This window comes from Pyrus communis, chromosome 1 (genome assembly GCF_963583255.1).
Source record: "Pyrus communis chromosome 1, drPyrComm1.1, whole genome shotgun sequence".
NCBI lineage: Eukaryota > Viridiplantae > Streptophyta > Magnoliopsida > Rosales > Rosaceae > Pyrus > Pyrus communis.
This window is the reverse complement of record NC_084803.1, coordinates 26,088,890-26,095,625: the sequence shown is the minus strand read 5'-3', so window position 1 is coordinate 26,095,625 and position 6,736 is coordinate 26,088,890.

Sequence of the window (6,736 nt, the reverse complement as noted above, 5' to 3'; positions counted from 1 at the left end):
GATGATTAGTTTGTTAATATTATAATTATATTACTCTTACTAATCAATTTGATTTATGTTGAAGCTTTCTGGTTTGTCAAATAATATGTGAGTATTGATATCTATATGAACATGACATATACATAAACATTGATGTAGAAGAAAAAAGAAAAATAGTTGTGTTGTGTCAAGCGCTCGCTTGTGTGAAGTGTTTAAGTTGTGAGGATATTCAAGGGCTGAAGTTTGCCTTGAATATAAAATAATGAACCTTGTATATGTCAGGTGTAAGGTGCAGGGCTTGAGCATACAAATTGGTTGATTATAAAAATAATGAAATCTTGTATAGGTCAAGCGTTGGGGGAAGGGCTTGAATATACAATTGGGCGTCAGGGGAAGATCCTTAGTAATAAAGTGGAAACTGAGGGTTTAATTACAAAAATTCGGGTTAAGGGATGAACGGGAATTAACTCATATTCTAATGTATTTGGAGCCAAGTGGTATAAGCATGGTATGGGACATGCAGGCTTGGGTCTAAGCATGGTATGAGTCCATTCATGCATCTCACTTGCATATATTTCATGCATTCGAAAGAATTGTTACAATTTAATTATTGTAGTTTTTGTTGTAAATTAATTTGTGCACTATAGTTATTCCACTGCGTATTCAACTTTTATCATGTAAGATTTTGTGATGTCATGTGTTGTGCTTCAGTTATTATCAATTTTATTTCAATTTTTCCACCATATCTTGGTTGTAGAATTTATTTCTATAAGCTCAGATATGGCTCACACCCTAGCTCGTGAATAGTCTTTATTTGCGGGTCAGGGCATGACAAAATGATAGTTATTAATCAATTTTATTTCAAATTTCCCACCATATCTTGGTTGTAGAATTTATTTCTATAGCTTATATATGGCTCACACCCTAACTCGTGAATAGTCTTTATTCGTGGGTCGGGGTGTGACACCTGCGGACAAACTGGAGTTTAGGAAGCTCTAGATGAAGGTAACACACTACTACATGTGGAACAACATGCTTAATCGAAGATCTTATTTAGGACCACATCTCTGCTACTTATTGCCTCCCGACGACCTGAAGATTCTTAGCTCAATCCACGAAAGCGTATGTGGAAACCACTTTGAAGGTTGTTTCTTGGCGCAAAAAGCTCTTAACGCTGGCTACTGTGGCTAACCATGCATCAAGATGCCAAGGAATATGTACAAAGGTGTGACAATTGCAGCACTTTAAGCCCGTATCTGCATTACCTACCAGTGAACGCCACTTCAGACGAGCCTTTGGCATTTATGTAATAGGTTATTAACTTGGTAGGACCAATGTCGCCTACCACTGGGGGTGGAGGCATAATGATCATAACAACTGACTACTTCACAAAATGGGTCGAGGTTGAACCCATGACAACAATTACCCAGATGGAAATAAAGCGCTTCATATGGAAGAACATCATCCTCCACTTCAGCATCCCTTATTCCATCGTCACAGACAATGTTCCACAATTCATAGGCAAAGACCTGGTGAAGTTCTTCTAAAAATACGGCATCAAGAAGCACATGTCCGCTCCTCGGTATCCGCCTTAAGAAGTCCCTCTCAGACAAGAAAGGCAAATGGCCAAACGAGCTCCCAGGTGTTATGTGGGCTTATCGCACCACCAATAGATGAGCAACTGGTGAAACTCCATTCTCTTTGGCATATGGCTCTGAGGTGATCATTCTTTCCAATGTCGTGGTGCCAAGCATTAGCACTGTACGGCCGAGTTTCGAGCAGAATAAGAAGGAGATAGCCACAAACTTAAACTTGGCAGAGGAAGAACGCGAGAAGGTTATCACTTGCATTGCGACCTATTAGCAGCAGCTTCTCTCCAACTATAACAAGAGGGCGAAGATCTGGCAATTCTACGTAGGAGACTTAGTTATCAGAAAAGTCTTCATCACCGTCCGGGAAGGCTCTAAAAAGATGGCTCCCATCTGGGAAGGTATGTACAAAATCAGCTGAGTAGGCAATAAAGGCAGCTACTCCCTTACCACTATGAGCGACAAAGAGATCGAAAAGCAGTGGAATGTCTACAACCTGAGAAAGTACTACGTGTGGCCTCCCACCATTCCTTTGACTCTGTTCAAGACAAATAAAGTTCGAAGACTCAAGCAGCCCAATGAACAAGACCTCACATGCTGAGGATTATTAGTTGTTGTGCTATTACTGCTTACAAGAAAAGTTAATACATTTCTCTATTTTAAATGAAGATTGAAGGAATTATTCAGAAGCTTGGGCCGAATGCATAAACAAATTGACCACCCTTGTGACAACAGAAGACGCCCCTACTCTTGCAGACATGGTGTATGCTCTCCCATTAGAAAAAGGTAAACTAATCTGAAATATCCAAATGCGGGTGGGTTGTACGACTACTCAATTTCCCTTGAATGCATTGACTACTTGAGCTGGACGACTCCCAGAATTGGCCACAATAGTCATTAGACTTAGCCGACTGAATGATTCAATTCTTCGGGAGCCTAGGTCTCTAACCGGAATAGACGTTAAGTGCAGGATTCCTGTCCATGAAATTCGCATGACTAGATAGTTCGTCCTCGATGTGCAAGCCTTCATAAACGTAGCTTGGCTTTAAAGTGTTGCAATACTAGTTAAGCGACCTGTGGAGTCAAGTTACAACTTAGAAGGATATGGCCTCTTAAGCGTGATTTTGTCTACACCTTAAGCCTAAAACGCCTCCAAGAGCCAAGGACGACGCCTAAAATGGTCACGTGGGTCGTCTGCTTTTGTAAGTAAGACGCTCGGCTGACGACCCAATGGCTGGCAGCTTAAGGTAATCTGTAAGCCGAGACTTTCACATGCTATGACTATGTGAACCTGTCTACTTATTTAAAGAACAGCGCTTCCTGCTGATGGTCTACAGTTTAAGTTTTGTAGGAGCTAAAGCTGAAGTACGATTATAATAGCTACGCATATTTCCTCTACTTTCGACAAGAAGCAAATGTCCGGTTGCTGGCTTTGTAAGTTAAAACTTCGCAACATGCCCCAAGAGGGCCAAGGCTCGTGCAGCCGCTAAAGCTCAAATGTATAACTATAGCAGCTATGCGGATTTCCTCTGCTTTCTAAGAAAAGTACGTGTCTGGCCACTAACTCTATAAGTTAAAATTTTCGCAACGTGCCCCATGAGGGCCAAGGCTCGTATAGCCGCTAAAGCTGAAATGTACGACTATAGTAGCCATGCAAATTGCCTCTGCTTTCTACGAGAAGTACTTGTTTGCCCATCGGCTCTATAAATTAAAAATTTTCCAATTTATGCCTCGGGAGGGCTAAGGCTAGTGAAGCGTTTAAAGCTGAGATTCGCAACTATAGAAACTATGCGAACTTGCCTGCTTCCTTCGAAGACTACGAGTTTGGCCGCCGGCTCTACAGGTTAGAAATCTTGCATTTTTTTTCCTCTTGTAGGTAAAGCTCCTTGAGCATCAAAGCCAATACTAAAACCTAAGTGACGACGTGGGATCGACTGCTTCATTGAAGCAGCTCACCCAGCCGTCAGTCATACGGTAAAGTTTTGCAAAAAAACATGGCGAAATAGAAGGATGAAGCGAAGCAACGAAAGTTGTTTATTAAATTTCTAGCAAATTGATAAACTGGCTCGAATGCCAACAAAGTTCAAATAAAGTAGAAGAAAAAGAAAAAGAAGAAAATTCCTAAGTTTAAGCAAAAAGATTACTCGTTGGCAACTTGTGCAACCACTGGTCATTCGACTACCACGCCTTCAACAGCCACATCGCTCTTAGCAGTTATAGCTTCCATCAACTCATCCTCAAATGCCCTTGCCTGGACTACCTGACCCTCAGCTGCTCCACCAAGGGCAGTTTCAAACGAGAAATTGAGCAAATCAACTAGATAAATAGAGAAAGTCTCGAAGTACTTCTCGAAAAACTCATAATCCGACGGCCTACCTTGAAGATGGTCTACATAGCCAAACTTGTAGAAATCAGCCTAACAAGAAGCAAACGCCACTTCATGACCAACTTTCTCATTCTTCAGCTGCACATTCTTCTCAACAAGCCAGTGTGAACACTCTGTAGCTGAGTAGACAGCGCACCTTGCAGATCCACTTCCTAGAACTCAAGCTTACTGGCAACCTCCTTGAGATGAGACATTTTAGCACACATGGAGGCAAGCTTCTCGTCCTTGGCAAAACAAGCAAATGGTAACTCCGAAATGACACACATAAGGTCCTTGACCACCGGAGAAAAACGACTAACTTCTTTCCATGCAACTTCCAACATTGCCTGAGTCGCACTAAGCTTAGCCTTTAAATGGGCAACCTCCTGATGAGTGGTCTTAAGCTGTATAGATATGGGGGTAGAGACATCAGACCTCTTCAAAATGGCGAGTTCAAATTTAAGCTTTTTGATCTTTTCAGCAGCCAATCGAAGTTGAGTCGTCAACGCCACTTCGGCCTCCTTAGCACACTTAATAGCATCTTGATCAATGCATATAGACTTAGTTGCCAAGATCAAAGCCTTATGCATTGTAGCAATCAGGGAGAATCTCCTCGAGTAGGTAGGGCACTTCAGAAAAAAGTCTGAGCGAACGACAACTTTCTTAACACTATCTACAAACTTGGCGCATGCATCAATGTCCTCAAACAAGTTAGTCTTTAACATCACATAAACTTCGAGAAACTCCCCAGCCTCAGACTCGGTAGATCTCTCACAACTGCCCCTGCGAGTAGACTTCCCTTTCTTAGCAGATGAATTAGTCACGACAGGAGGAGGGACAAGCCCATCCGCCACCTTAGCAGTAGAATCCACCTTCCCGCTCTTTATAGCAGTGAGCCACTCAGAAGCCGAACTGGACTTAGCTCTTGATGCGTACTTCGACACAAACATACACTGAGGGCACCACTGAACCTTTCCGTTGGGTAATCTTCTCAGACTTGATGGCTACATTTGAAGTGGCAGGTTTAATAGGCTCAGACTCGATGGACTTTTTCGTCCCCTTTGGAAGAGTCAAGTCGATGATAAGCTTCTTAGTAACTGACGAGCCCTCGCGAGCAGCAGAAGAATTCCTTAGCTTCTTCTCGGCCAAAGGCTCATAAGTAGGTGAGGAAGATCTCTTTTTTCCACCTTCATTGGCAGCAGGTTCTACAGTAGCGATCGAACGAACAAGCACCTCATTCTTTATCTGCTTTATCTCTTTATTCGAAGGCAGTTGGCCTTTTTCCCGACGAAAAGGACTGAGCAGCCAGGGCCACTCACGGTACTCAGCAGGAATGCTTAAGGCGATGTGCACTTTCTTCATATTCGTTGCAATTCTTGGAGTTGAGCCAAATTTCGAATTTACACATAGTGAGAATAACAATCAGTAAACCGAAGTCATGGAGTAGCTCAACAAAAATTCAAGCAGGCCAGGAATGAAGCAGTTCACTTACCGCTGATAAAGACACTCGGGACACGTAACTCAAGAAAAGAGTCAGACTCTCACTCTCCACTAACCTCTAAAGTGTCTCTCGCCCACTCATGATCACCATTAAATGAAGCATCAAGCAATTTATGGCGAGACCTTAGCTGCCCTATGCCTTCTTTATGGCCAATTTTGAAGAAGTACCATAACTCATTTATGGTTAAGCCAAGATCAAAGAACCTGCTTAAGTTCGAGAACCCCACCATCGCATGAACTGCATTCAGGGAGCATTGAGTAGGTGCACATTTCATGGAGCAGATCAGCTTCTGGAAAAGGCGCGGCATGGGAAAAGTAAATCCCAACACGAAGTAATACAGATGGAATTTGATAGCCTTCTTCTTAACAGTGGCACCCTCGCTGCACGGTTCATGGTAGCTATCATTCTTCACCCGCTTGACGCGAACCCCTGATGGAATCTTATGCTTGTACGTCTTAAGAAAATCCCAAAACAGCTCATCAAAATTGATCTTGACATGTGCAGTTTTGAAGTAGTCCACCTTACTGGAAGAACCACTTTAACGGTACCAAGGTGGAGGATATTCGACATTTTTGTGATCGGAGGAAGACATCTCAAAACCTCTGCAAAAAGTATGAAGAAAAATATTTAGAAGGTAGCTCGCAAGGAGAAAAAAAAAAGTAATATGTAAAAAGGATCGCAGAAGCTAGCGCCCAACGCCAAACCCCACGACCCAGACTCGGCTCTCATTTTCTCGCGCAACCCGACCTAAAAAGCCCTTGATCCCTCATGCATGTGGCCCAAGCCGCTCTAGCCCAGCACGGAAAAAGGCCCGCGCCTTTCTTCTCATTTTCTTTCTTACATGCAAGCCTAACAAGGCCCACGCCACTAGGACTAGAGAGCTGGCCCACGCCGGTCTCTCCCACTCTCTCACCTCCCGTCTGCACAGGCCCATGCTCAGCAACCTTGAAGGCCAGGCCTAAGTCGGCTTCCCCGTGCCCCAGCGTGCCTATCCCTTCAGCCCAAGGCGAGTCGAGCTCCTAGCCTGTGCCAGTCGTTCCCCGGACCGCACCACCACTAGCCTACACTACCTACCATGCACAGTAACCCCGTGGCATCCTTGCCACGTCAATCTTGCTTCCTCGGCCCTCGCCGAGCCAATTTTTCAAGTCCCACGACTCCTAAAAAATCAAGAAGAAGAAAATTCAAATTTTCCTTACCTTGGTGCGGCACAGAGAAGAAGAACAACGATGAGAGATGACTCTTTGCAAAGGCAAGAGAGGAAAAACACTAGGGGAGGGGGAAAATTTTCCTCTGGCTTTT